This window comes from Mauremys mutica, chromosome 5 (genome assembly GCF_020497125.1).
Source record: "Mauremys mutica isolate MM-2020 ecotype Southern chromosome 5, ASM2049712v1, whole genome shotgun sequence".
In the NCBI taxonomy this organism is placed as follows: domain Eukaryota; kingdom Metazoa; phylum Chordata; order Testudines; family Geoemydidae; genus Mauremys; species Mauremys mutica.
The window spans coordinates 7,811,047-7,823,445 of record NC_059076.1 but is presented as its reverse complement, the minus strand read 5'-3'; the positions used below and the strand labels follow the sequence as shown (position 1 = coordinate 7,823,445).

The window sequence follows — 12,399 nt, the reverse complement described above, 5'->3', positions numbered from 1 at the left end:
GATCAGACTAGATGGCTTAACTCAATGTCCATATGTAACAGCATGGCACCCACCTTACACGAGTGCCCCTACTGGCTGGGTGCATCTGCAGTCTTTAGACCATCCTGGTCCTGGTATTTGGCCATAGCCCACCAGGCTTCCTCCCTGGGGGCTATGGTTTCACTCTCTCTGGGCCCTTCTGGCCCCAGCTCTCAGGTGGGCCACTAAGTAGTTCAGATTGCCTTCTGGGGGGTAATCGCTGTCCAATTGTAGGTCATTTTCCCAGTGGCCTCTGGGGTGTGGGGTGAGGGACCTAGGCCAGCCCACGACTCCAGGTTCCAGCCAAGGGACCCTACAAATAGCAGCCAAGCACCACCACATCCCTTTTACAAAACTGTTTTCAGTTCCCTGGGCCACTTCCCCAGGGCCTGAGCCTTCACCAAAGCTTCGCCCTTACCTCAAGGCTCTCCTATGTCCAGGCCCAATAGCCAGCAAGGAGCTCGTCCTCGCTTCCCCGGTTCCTGCCAGCACTGAGCTGTCCAAGGTGCTGTAGTTCCCTTTGGTCAGCCAGGAACCCCAGCTGCACTCTTCTGGCTCCAGCAAGGAGCTGACTGGGGACTGCCCCGCAGCTCCTTTTATACTAGCCTGCAACCCTCTGCTTGGCTACCCCATTGCTGCCTCCCATTGATTGGCTGCTTTCCTGCACCATCTCTATAAGCCACTTGGAGGACTCTGCTCCTTTCCTGGGATGGCTGTGGCAGGATCCTGTGGCCTCCGTCAGGGAGTCTTTGGGTCTAGACCACCCCATCACACCATACAAATCAATGGTATGTAAGAGCTATTCTATCTAGTCCAGTGTCCTCTGACAGTGGCTGGTACCACTGGGAGTGTCCAGAAAAGGGCAATTAAGGTATGATCCACCCCTGCCTTCCACTGGTAGTAGAAGAGATTCCGCTGGCCTCTGGCAGTCAAATTTAGGGTCATCCCAGAGCATGGGGGCTGCGTTCCTGACCATCCTGGCTAATAGCCATTGATGGACCTATCCCCCATGAACTTATCTATTTCTTTTTTGAACCCAGTTACACTTTTGGCCTTCACAATAGTGCCAATGGGTTCTAAAGGTTAGTTGTGCATTGTGTGAAAAAGTATTTCCATTTGTTTGTACTAAACCTTCTGCCTATTAACTTAATTGGGTGACCCCTAGTTTTTGTGTTATGTAAAAAGGTAAAAAACACTTCTCTATTCACTATTTCCACATTTTCATTCTATCATACCCACCCAGTAGTCATCTATTTTCTAAGCTGAACAGCCCTAATCTTTTTACTCTCCTCTTCTGGAAGACATTCCATACCCTCAGATCATCTTTGTTGCCCTTCTCTTAACCTTTTCCAGTTCCACTATATCCTTTTTTGAGATGGGTCAACCAGAACTGGATACACAATTCCAGATATGGGCAAACCATAGATTTATATAGTGGCATTATGATAATGGTAAAACACCATCTGACTTCAGTAATAGCAGAGTTGGGCCAACACAGATTGCTTTTGAAAATCAATGCCTTAGTCTCTATTCTCCCCCCCCCACACACACACACAATAGGGAAGAAAATTCAAACTTAAAATAGAAAGTGAGATACCATCTTAACTAATAGTAAATATGGCAGGTGATCAGCTTGGCTTAACAGTGAAATCCTTGCTGATCTTAAATGCAAAAAAGAAGCTTACAAAAAGTGGAAGATTGGACAAATGACCAGGGAGGAGTATAAAAATATTGCTCAGGCATGTAGGAGTGAAATCAGGAAGGCCAAATCACACTTGGAGTTGCAGCTAGCAAGAGATGTTAAGAGTAACAAGAAGGGTTTCTTCAGGTATGTTAGCAACAAGAAGAAAGTCAAGTAAAGTGTGGGCCCCTTACTGAAATGAGGGAGGCATCCTAGTGACAGAGGATGTGGAAAAAACTAATGTACTCAATGCTTTTTTTGCCTTTGTCTTCACGAACAAGGTCAGCTCCCAGAATACTGCCCTGGGCAGCACAGTATGGGGAGTTGGTGACCAGCCCTCTGTGGAGAAAGAAGTGATTCAGGACTATTTAGAAAAACTGGATGAGCACAAGTCCATGGGCCCGGATGCGCTGCATCCGAGGGTGCTAAAGGAATTGGCGGATGTGATTGCAGAGCCATTGGCCATTATCTTTGAAAACTCATGGCGATCTGGGGAGGTCCCGGATGACTGGAAAAAGGCTAACGTAGTGCCCATCTTTTAAAAAGGGAAGAAGGAGGATCCGGGAAACTATAGGCCAGTCAGCCTCACCTCAGTCCCTGGAAAAATCCTAGAGCAGGTCCTCAAGGAATCAATTCTGATTCATTTAGAGGAGAGGAAAATGATCAGGAACAGTCAGCATGGATTCACCAAGGGCAAGTCATGTCTGACTAACCTAATTGCCTTCTATGAGGAGATAACTGGGTCTGTGGATGAGGGGAAAGCAGTGGATGTGTTATTCCTTGACTTTAGCAAAGCTTTTGATATAGTCTCTCACAGTATTCTTGCCAGCAAGTTAAAGAAGTATGTGCTGGATTAATGCACTATAAGGTGGATAGAAAGCTGGCTAAATCGTCGGGCTCAATGGGTAGTGATCAATGGCTCTGTGTCTAGTTGGCAGCCGGTATCAAGCGGAGTGCCCCAAGGGTCGGTCCTGGGGCCGGTTTTGTTCAATATCTTCATTAATGATCTGGAGGTCGGCGTGGACTGCACTCTTAGCAAGTTTGCAGATGACATTAAACTGGGAGGAGTGGTAGATACGCTGGAGGGTAGGGCTAGGATACAGAGGGACCTAGACAAATCATAGGATTGGGCCAAATGAAATCTGATGAAGTTCAACAAGGACAAGTGCAGAGTCCTGCACTTAGGACGGAAGAATTCCATGCAGTGCTACAGACTAGGGACTGAATGGCTAGGCAGAAGTTCTGCAGAAAAGGACCTAGGGGTTACAGTGGATGAGAAGCTGGATATGAGTCAACAGTGTGCCCTTGTTGCCAAGAAGGCTAACGGCATTTTGGGCTGTATAGGTAGGGGCATTGCCAACAGATCAAGGGACATGATCATTCCCCTATGTTCAGCATTGGTGAGGTCTCATATGGGGTACTGTGTCTAGTTTTGGGCCCCACACTACAAGAAGGATGTGGAAAAATTGGAAAGAGTCCAGCGGAGGGCAACAAAAATGATTAAGGGGCTGGAGCACATGATTTATGAGGAGAGGCTGAGGGAACTGGGATTGTTTAGTCTGCAGAAGAGAAGAATGAGGGGGGATTTGATAGCTGCTTTCAACTACCTGAAAGGGAGTTCCAAAGAGGATGGATCTAGACTGTTCTCAGTGGTAGCAGATGACAGAACAAGGAGCAATGGTCTCAAGTTGCAGTGGGGGAGGTTTAGGTTGGATATTAGGAAACACTGTTTCACTAGGAGGGTGGTGAAGCACTGGAATGGGTTACCTAGGGAGGTGATGGAATCTCCTTTCTTAGAGGTTTTTAAGGTCAGGCTTGACAAAGCCCTGGCTGGGATGATTTAGTTGGGAATTGGTCCTGCTCTAAGCAGGGGGTTGGACTAGATACCTCCTGAGGTCCCTTCCAACCCTGATATTCTATGATTCTATGAAAAAGGTACTCTTCTACATCTTAACCATATCAAAACTTACTTAACAAGGGTCAGATTTCAAACTATGCCTGAGTGCTGGCTGGCTGAGGTTTCAGGCTCAGTAACCTTTATAAAATTACCACTTAAGAGCTGACATTCAAAATGTCTTCTTTTGTATTGCTTTATTCCTACATTTATTTTGTGCTGCAAGTTGTTTTTATCTCTTATATTCCTCCATGGAGTTTTACATGTTAATAATTGCATGTAAGTGCTTTCAGGAGTTGGCTTAAAACGGGAGAGGGAGAAGAAATAAAGACTCTTTATTATTCTAATCTACCGCTAACAGCAAAAAAATTGCAACAGTGAAGAATGTCTTTGAGTGAAGTCATGTGGCTGAAGCCTGGGGAATGTAAAGCAAGACAGAGAAAATGCAGATCATTAATGTTCAATCAGAACCCTTCTCCTGAGCCTGTGTCATTCTTGCAGTACATAGTTTCGTAGATTTATTGCAGGACTTGGAGTGTACTGAACATGACACTTCTATTACTTCACAAGTTCACACCTGGCTGTTGGCCAAATGATACAACCTTAATTCAGCTGTCAGTGGAAAATATTAAATTAGATAAATGTACATCTGAATGAGCGCTGTCTGCGGTGCCTCACCCTCTAGAAGGATTGAAGTGCATTTCTGTAGAAACAATATCATTCTGCATGTGAAAATTAAATTAAAGATGCTCTATATTTTGTTTAGCAAGGAAGGGCTAGGCTACTGCATATAATCCTGCTACTTTAACAAAACTGGTGTAACTAACTCTTGGGACTTACAGCTGCACAATGTCCTTTTTAACACAAAGATGGCCAGAAAATGTGGACCCATTTGGTACTTACTCATCAGCATTCATTAATAGTTCCCAGTACCCCTCCTGACATGATCCAGTGCATCATCGGTGCCCAGTAGCCCTCCTCATGCTTTGTTGGCATCCTTTCGTCTGCAAGAGGTGGTGGGAATTGCAGCCTATGATGCAGATGGTTTGCAATGTCTCACAGGACTGAATACGCCAATCTGAGACTTGCATGATCTTTGGAAGTTATTCCAAATGTATGCATATTGGTTGGGAGCTGCTTGCTTCCTATGGCTCTTTTCTCTTCAAGCTGTAGGAGCCAGCTCCTGTCATGGACTTTGATACCCTGATGGAGACAATGGCGCCACTTGTTACAATCACTTGCCAAGATTCCCCATTGGTCAGGATCCTCATGCAGCCCACAGAAATGCTCACCCTGTGCAGGGTAGCACAAGGCTATAGCTAGCAGTGCAAACTTTAACTGGCTCCTGGTACTTTGTCAGAGCAATTGAAGTCTACTGAGATAGTCCATAGTTTACAGGTTGGGGCACCAGCTATCCAGGGCCAGATTGGGCCTGGCTCTTATGTGGCTGTGCAGTTCTGAGGAAGGCACAATGGCAGCCACTACTTGTGCAGTGAGGGGAGTGTAAGGACTGCGCTGTCTGTACTTCCCTGGTGGGAGGGACAGCCCCTCAAGTGGCCCCAGAATCCTTCCACACCTCTGCAGATCAGGCATAGGGCACAGGGGACCATATTGCAAGCCATAAAGGGGAGTTCTGGGTGCTCTCCCTCACCACACCATGGAGATCTGGAAGGAAACGTTCCTCCTTAAGACAGAGTGCCTGGTGCTCCCGGTGGGGTTGAGCCTTTGGACAGGGACAGGTGTGTGCACTTCTACCTCCTCCTCATAAGTGGTTACTGCCTTTGAACACCAGCCCGATCTGAAGGTGCAGCAGGCCTTGCCAATGCTTTATCCTTTTGTAAAATACCCTCTCCATATTTAGTTCTGCAGGGCGAATCATTCGAAGGTGGGGAGGGGAAACCAGTAATAAATAGGCATAGCTGCCTGTCTGCTGAGGCTTGGTGACCTTTGCAATCTTAATTCTATTACTCCTCCTAATTAGAGAAGAGCTAGTAGACACGGGAATCCCTTTTGAACCTTGTAAACAAGGTATTTACAGCTTTCTAGCAGCAGAGCAGAATGAGAGAACAAGTACTATGGCCAACCCCAAGTGTTCAGAAATCACATCAGGGTCCTCATAATCATGATTGGCTTAAAATCAAGAGATTATTAAAAATAATAAATGTTGGATTTTTTTTTAAATTTGCTTGCTGCTATTTGGAGCTTTAGGGCTCAGGTTGCCAAGATGTCCTCTGCAACGCTGAGGACTCGAAACTTTATTTTAAAAAAATGAAAGCTGAGGTTCTCTCACAATCACAAGACTCCCGGAGCTGGGACTGTAAAATCACTACCAAATATCATGAGACTCATGATACAATCAAGAGAACTAGCTACATAGAATAAGTCACTCTTGGTGTCTGGAACAGGGTTTGTGGCTACCAGGTGATGTCGCTGCTATGTTTTAGAAGGAGGAAGACTCCAGATCTGGATTAATTAAATTTTCAGATGTGTACAGAACAGAATATAAACCAAAATCTAGCTGTGCCCCCTGCAACGTGAATTCAGATTGTGTATATGTGCCCATGCATGTGCAGAAAGCAAAAGAAAATGACTTTGCATACAGTTGTGTCAAGGTTCTAACTATTTTAACCTTCATATGGGAACTGGCAGTTATAAACCTTTTCTGAGCCTTGTCTCCTTCCGTGAGCAGCACAACTTGAATCATAAGCGATGAGATTTTTGACATTTGCTTTATTAAAGCTCTGCTGGAATCAAAGGGGATCCATCTATATTTGTTTCTTTGATTGAGCTATATAGTGGCAACAGGAAACTTTTAGTGTGTACTTGGCAGGATGCCATTTGAGTGGTGACTGACCAAGCAGAAAACAAACAAACAGGCTCCTAGAGGATGCACATGAGGAAAGCTGGGAAATGCTGTCCCTGAGTGTGCAGGAAGGAATATGTGGCTACACGGTGCACCTGGATATGGAGGGGTGCCAAGGTTGAGTGCGATGTGGCTCAGTGGGTCACTGTGAGCTGCACACACTGTCTGCGAGTGGCACAACTTCTGGTTTGCCAGGACCCAGTGGGAGCTGAGGGAGTGGAAGGAAAAAGCAGCTTACTGCCTCCCTAATCTTTCTGCTGCTATGGCTGCTGCCTCCAGCCCCCTGCTGCCCTCCCCTTATTCCCAGAGTGGCTCCTTACCAGTGATCTCAGCCTTACATGATGGTCCCTGGGCATAAGGGGGGATAAAGTCTCTCTGGATTCCTGCCTAGGATGGGGGCACAGCTACTCCCCTTTCCCAGAACCGGTCATCGTGGGGGCGAGGAGACAGTGGAGTCCGATGCACCAGGCAGTCAAAACCTGAGCCTGATCAGGGTGGTGCTCTGTCTCCCACTGCTAGTGGCTGGGCCACATAGAGAGGTTGATGAGTCTGCTACAGCCTTGACTAGCAGAGCTGGGTCTTTGCACTCAGGCACCAGAGGCTCATGCTGTTAGATCCAGAGGTCCCAGATTCAGTCTCTGCTGCCAGTCACCCGGCCAGAGCAGTAGCAGCTCATCAACCACTGGGTGGCTTGGCCACCATTAGAGCGTGCACTGGCTGGCGAGCTCGGGTTATACCAGCAGAGCTGGACAGCAGGGATGGGGGAAGCACTCAGTACGTGGTTTGTAGGTTGTTTCTCACTTGTACCTTGCTCCAGATGTCTCAGGCAACACATCCCTATTCATCACTTCTGTCAACCCCTCTTATTTGGTGTTAGGTCTGGGCTAATCTTTTGGCATGTGTTCACACACATACCCAGTATCTGTTGCTTCTTATGAGTGCCTGTGTTTTAGCAATGCTAGCAGGACCCTTGCCAAGTTCATATGCCGGACAGTTAGCGTGTAAGCATCTGCTTTAATACATAGCCTAGTTTGGTTCCTGGTATGGCCTGACTCTGCTGACTATGGTTCAGGCCTCAGGTCTTACACCAGACCCAGGACTCCAGGCTCTTTCTCTCTCCTACCCTGCTGATGGAGAAATTGATGTTTTCTAAAGGACTGACTAGAAGACATTTAAATACTCTCCTATGTCTTCCTTTCATGCACATGCTGAAAAACAAACACAGTTTAATAAGCCAAGTACATTTAGATTCTAAAAATAAAACAATAGAAATGAATATTAATTTGAATGCAAAAGAGATTGTAAGAGAGATGAATGCTCTTCACCTTTTAGTTCTTAATATTTGTAATGGGGATAATGAATTGACTAATTAGGTTGCAGTATGGATTGCCAGTCTCGGGAGGATTTGTCGTTTGAAGTTATCATCCTCAGTTTATGCATTCTGTATCACCCTTTAGGTTTTTGAAAATATAAGTAAAGCTTTAAAATGCTCTGCTTTCAAAAAAAAATCTGCTTTTTCCCCCTTCATCAGCTTCTCAGAATAAAACCTATGGGAGCTACAGGAAGCGGCACAGGCCGAGGGACATACTGTCCGCCGCTTCCCACAGCCCCCATTGGCTTGAAGCGGTGAACCGCGGCCACCAGGAGCTGCGATCGGCTGAACCTGCAGACGCAGCAGGTAAACAAACCAGCCCGGCCCGCCAGGGGCTTTCCCTGAACAAGCGGCGGACCGGCTTTGAGAACCACTGGTGTAGATTATGATGTGTGGTTACTTTCTGGAGTGTGGACACTTTAGCCAACCATAAACTGTAATGTGACCTGGGGTGGATTTGAACAGGGAAGAGAGTGGAAGAGAAAATCAATAGAACAAATACTCCTAATTCCTTGCGATGATGTGTCCTCCCCATGCAGGACTTAAAGGGGTTAAGGTGGCCAGACACTCCACTGGGTGCACCTGGAGGAGGAGCGAGGGAGCAGGCCACTAATTAGACGTAGGCTCAGCTAGGCAGGAACAAGTGGGGCCAGTATAAGGCTCAGGAGTGGTGAGCAGCAAGAAGGCTGCAGGAAGGAAGGGAAGGAGGCTGTAGTTACTCCTTGAGTGAAGGGAGTTGGCAAACCCAGAGAGGCGGGAAGCCTGAGGAGTAAGAAGCACCCCAGGGAAACGGCAGCAAGGGATCAGACTGTGTAGAGACCTTGGCTGCTTGTTAGAGGGTTGCTTGGCTGGAACCCAGTGTAGAGGATGGGCCTAGGCTTCCCTCCAGCCACTGGGAAGTGGCAAGGGTGTTGGAGATGCCAGACAGACAGTGGATCTGGAAGGACTTTGAATTCCCTGGAAGGGGATGACCTTAGTGACCAAGCCATGAAGTGGAGACTGCAGATCTGAGAGTGAGCAGGGCTGCAGAGTGAGACAGGATGGTGGAAGACACCACCAGAGGGAGAGTGCAAGTCTGGCACAGCTAATTCCCAGGATGGCCAGCGGGAAGCGCCACTAGCAGTGAGTGTCTCTGGGACTTTTCTAATAACGAGTAGAGCTGTGAGAATAACTGTGTGTTTTCAGTCTGCTGTCAGCTCCAAAATATTGAGGGGGAAACAATTGGGGTCAATTTGAATGTGAAAATTTTCAGAACTTTCTGGAAATAGGAAAACATTGGAAAACCTTCATTTCAGATTGAACAAAATATTTTATTTGACCCAAAATGAAACATTTTGTTTCATGTATTTTTTTAATAGCAGTACAGGAGATGAAGGGCTGGAGTCACAAAAACTGAGTGTGTGGTGCTGCCCCCTATATAACCTTTAACTCAGAAGTTAGGATGCTCACCTGTGATATGGGACTCCCCCCACCCAGGTTTTAGAGCAAGGATTTGTTCTCAGGTCTCACCCCACCCAGGTGTGTGGCCTAACCACCGGGCTATATGGTATTCTGGGGTGGCTCCCTCCTGCTCTCCTTTCAGAGCTGTTCCACTTGTATGCAACACTTGAATGGTCAGTGGGCCAGAGAGAAAGGGTGTGAGAATGACTACAGCATGGTGGCCAGGGCACCTGCCTGGAGGGGAGGAGACCTGCTCTGGTGTAGGAAGGTATTTTCCGTCTGTCTTTTCTTAGACAAAGGGAGATGGGATCATCTTTTAATTCTGCCTCAGGGAGCGTTGAGGTTACTGCAGCTAACGCTGCTATGTGCAGGTGTCAGTTGCCATGTGCATTGTACATTTTAAGGCCTTAGCGTCCCTCGGCTGCAAAGTGAAGATAGGATTAAATGAGAGGAAAGCGCAGCCAAAGCTACGCATGGAGGAGGGAGAGAGGAGGAGCCTAAAAGGCCAGGGTCTCCATCCCTGCAGCCTGAGGTGGCTGAAGCTCGGCAGTTTTTCAGGACACATGACCGGCTGGAGTGTGGAGAAGAGTCAGGGATCTGTGGCTTTTGGTGCCACTGTTCCTTGCACCTTCAATGAGATAAGGTACATGCTTCAAGTTTTAAACACGGGCATAAGTGCTTTCCTGGATTGGGACCTTAAATGCCCCAGTGCCACAGCTTTGGAAGGGAGTGTGGAAACCCTGTACCCCAGCTGCACTTTCCTCCCACCCCGCGGAGCTAGAAGAGCTGAAGACAAAAGTCTCTAACTCAACTCCAATGGGGCTACTCAGACACATTAACATGTAAGTACATGCTTTGGTGCTTTGTTGGATCCGTGCCTTAATCTGTGTCCCATCCCTTGTATATTATACTTCTTCCAGTGCAAAGTTTAATATTTGCTTTCCATGAGTATTCATGTACCAGCTTTATTATGTACAGTGCTTAGAGATTCTTGCAAGGCAGGCTGTTGAAGTGTCAGCAAACATACTGCTAGCAAACTTTTATGGAACTAGTCTTTGGGAGGGATTCTCAAAAGCAATCAGAGCTGGCCTGCTTCTGCTTCCATTGAAATCCAGGGGCATTTTGCCATTGAAGTCGATGGGAACAGAGTTTGGCCAACACTGAGTGCTTTAGATAACCCTACTCCAAAATGTCAGCCTAATATACAGCGTATAGGATTTCCATTCATTCTAAAGAAGAGTAATGGCTGCTGATGTGTGCTTTTTCCTTAAGAGTACAAATGACTTGCATAGATAGAACTGTGTGGTTACTTAAATTGCTACTTACAGCTGTTGACAATCACTGCATCGGCCCCTGAAGAAAAAGCAGGCAGGTGTGGTTGGGCAGCCTGTCTCTGCTGGGGATAACCCAGTGTAGGCGGGGAACTGTGCAGCCTGGAAATACCCCAGTCAGAAGGGAGTGAGATGTGGGTCTTCACCCAGGACAGGAGATGGCTGAGAGTGGGTGCAGTGGTGGATTAGCCACTGAACCAATGGGGCCCATGTCCAGGGGCCCTGGAAAAAATCCGCCGCTGGGCGGTGGAAGCCTGGAGCCCTGGCTGCTGGGTGGTAAGGGTGAGGGAAGCCCCCCTGCCTCAGCGACCTTGACCCCGTCCCTGGCTGAAGCTGCGGGACAGAGGAAGCCCCCACCCCCCAAGCAGTGGGCAGGGAGCAGAAATGGGCCAAAGGGGTTTTGGGGCTGCAGTGGGGGGCAGCATGGGGGGGTACCCTGGGTGGAACAAGGGCAGGCCCTGCCCCAGGGAAGGGGCAGAAAGGGGTGGGGCTGTGGGTGGGGCCACAGGAGGAAGGGGCATGGGGCTGCAGGCAGAAGGGGTGGGGTGGTGAGGGGCTCCCCACTTACTCTGGCCTGGGGCCCCAGGAAACCTTAATCCGCCTCTGAGTGGGTGCCCTCGCTACACTGCTGAGAGAAATACAGGCACAGTTGCCCTGAACTATGACAGGAGTACATCAAGCAATAAACATTGTTTGTAGTTAATTAAATGTCAGAATGAATCTGCAAAAGTCATTTATTGCATATATTTTAAGCCCTCAAACATTATTACTATTAAACACAAGATGGGACCTGCAGCCACATCTATTGTGATCCCATCGGACTTTACTACGAAGACCAGCTTTATGTTTGAATACATGCATGTAGGAGCTACAGGAAGCATCAGGGCCTGATCCAAAACCCTCTGAAATGAAAAGAAACTGTCTTGTTGATGTCAGTGAGCTTTGGATCATGCCTCAGATCAGTGCTAGAAGAGGTGTTGTCTGCCAAGAGGCATAACTCTTCTCTCTGTTCCAGGACTGAACACATGCTCCTATATGGCATTGTGGACACCATGCTGATCTCAGTGGTGTTTGTGTCAACAAGACAAAACGGTGCGTGCAATCAGTAAAGAACCTAGGGCATTTTTCACAAGAGCAGAGATACTAAATATGGTGTCCGGGCCAGACACCAAAGCACACAGTACATGATATTCTGCCTCCCGAAATTCCACCCACAGCTTAAATTGGATAAATTAATCTTCTCTTCTTTCACTGTCCTCCTTCTTTAGCATTGCTGTGCATGCTGAAGAGTTCCCAGGGTGTGTTGCATTTCACTAGGGGGTAGAGTACATTTGGTACATAGCTTAAGTTTATAAATCCCTTTTGGATGAAATGTACTATATGAATGTTAGATATTATCATTTAATTTAAAAGATCATATACAGGAAAAAGAAATGTCCCTTACTTCTCCCTTGAAGTTTTGAAAGCAGAGTGCTACTTGCTTCTTAACACACTTGCTGCGATCCCTTTGGGGACATGGTAGGGTGAGTTGTTTTAAAGGGTAGGCATGTTAATGGGAGTGCACTGGTTGAGAAATGTGTAAGCTGTTGGAACGCACACAGGGCCATATTTCCTGAACCCAACTGCGGTTACGTACATCTTAGAAACGTAGGCCATATTGTATTGCTGATAAGTTTCAGTCTCATTTTATACACTTGATGTCCTGTGATTGGCTTCGATCCCTCTCCTCTCATCATACAGTATGACTTGAAATGGGAGAAATCTGGTCACCAACATCTGAATACATGTAATTATCAGACT

At 47.1% G+C, this 12,399-nt stretch overlaps 1 long non-coding RNA gene across 1 annotated transcript in view; it reads left to right on the top strand.

Annotated features, from left to right (window-relative positions):
- The window catches only part of LOC123372074, a 67,341-nt gene that overhangs the window by 719 nt on the left and 54,223 nt on the right, over positions 1 to 12,399 (top strand). The window lies entirely within an intron of this gene.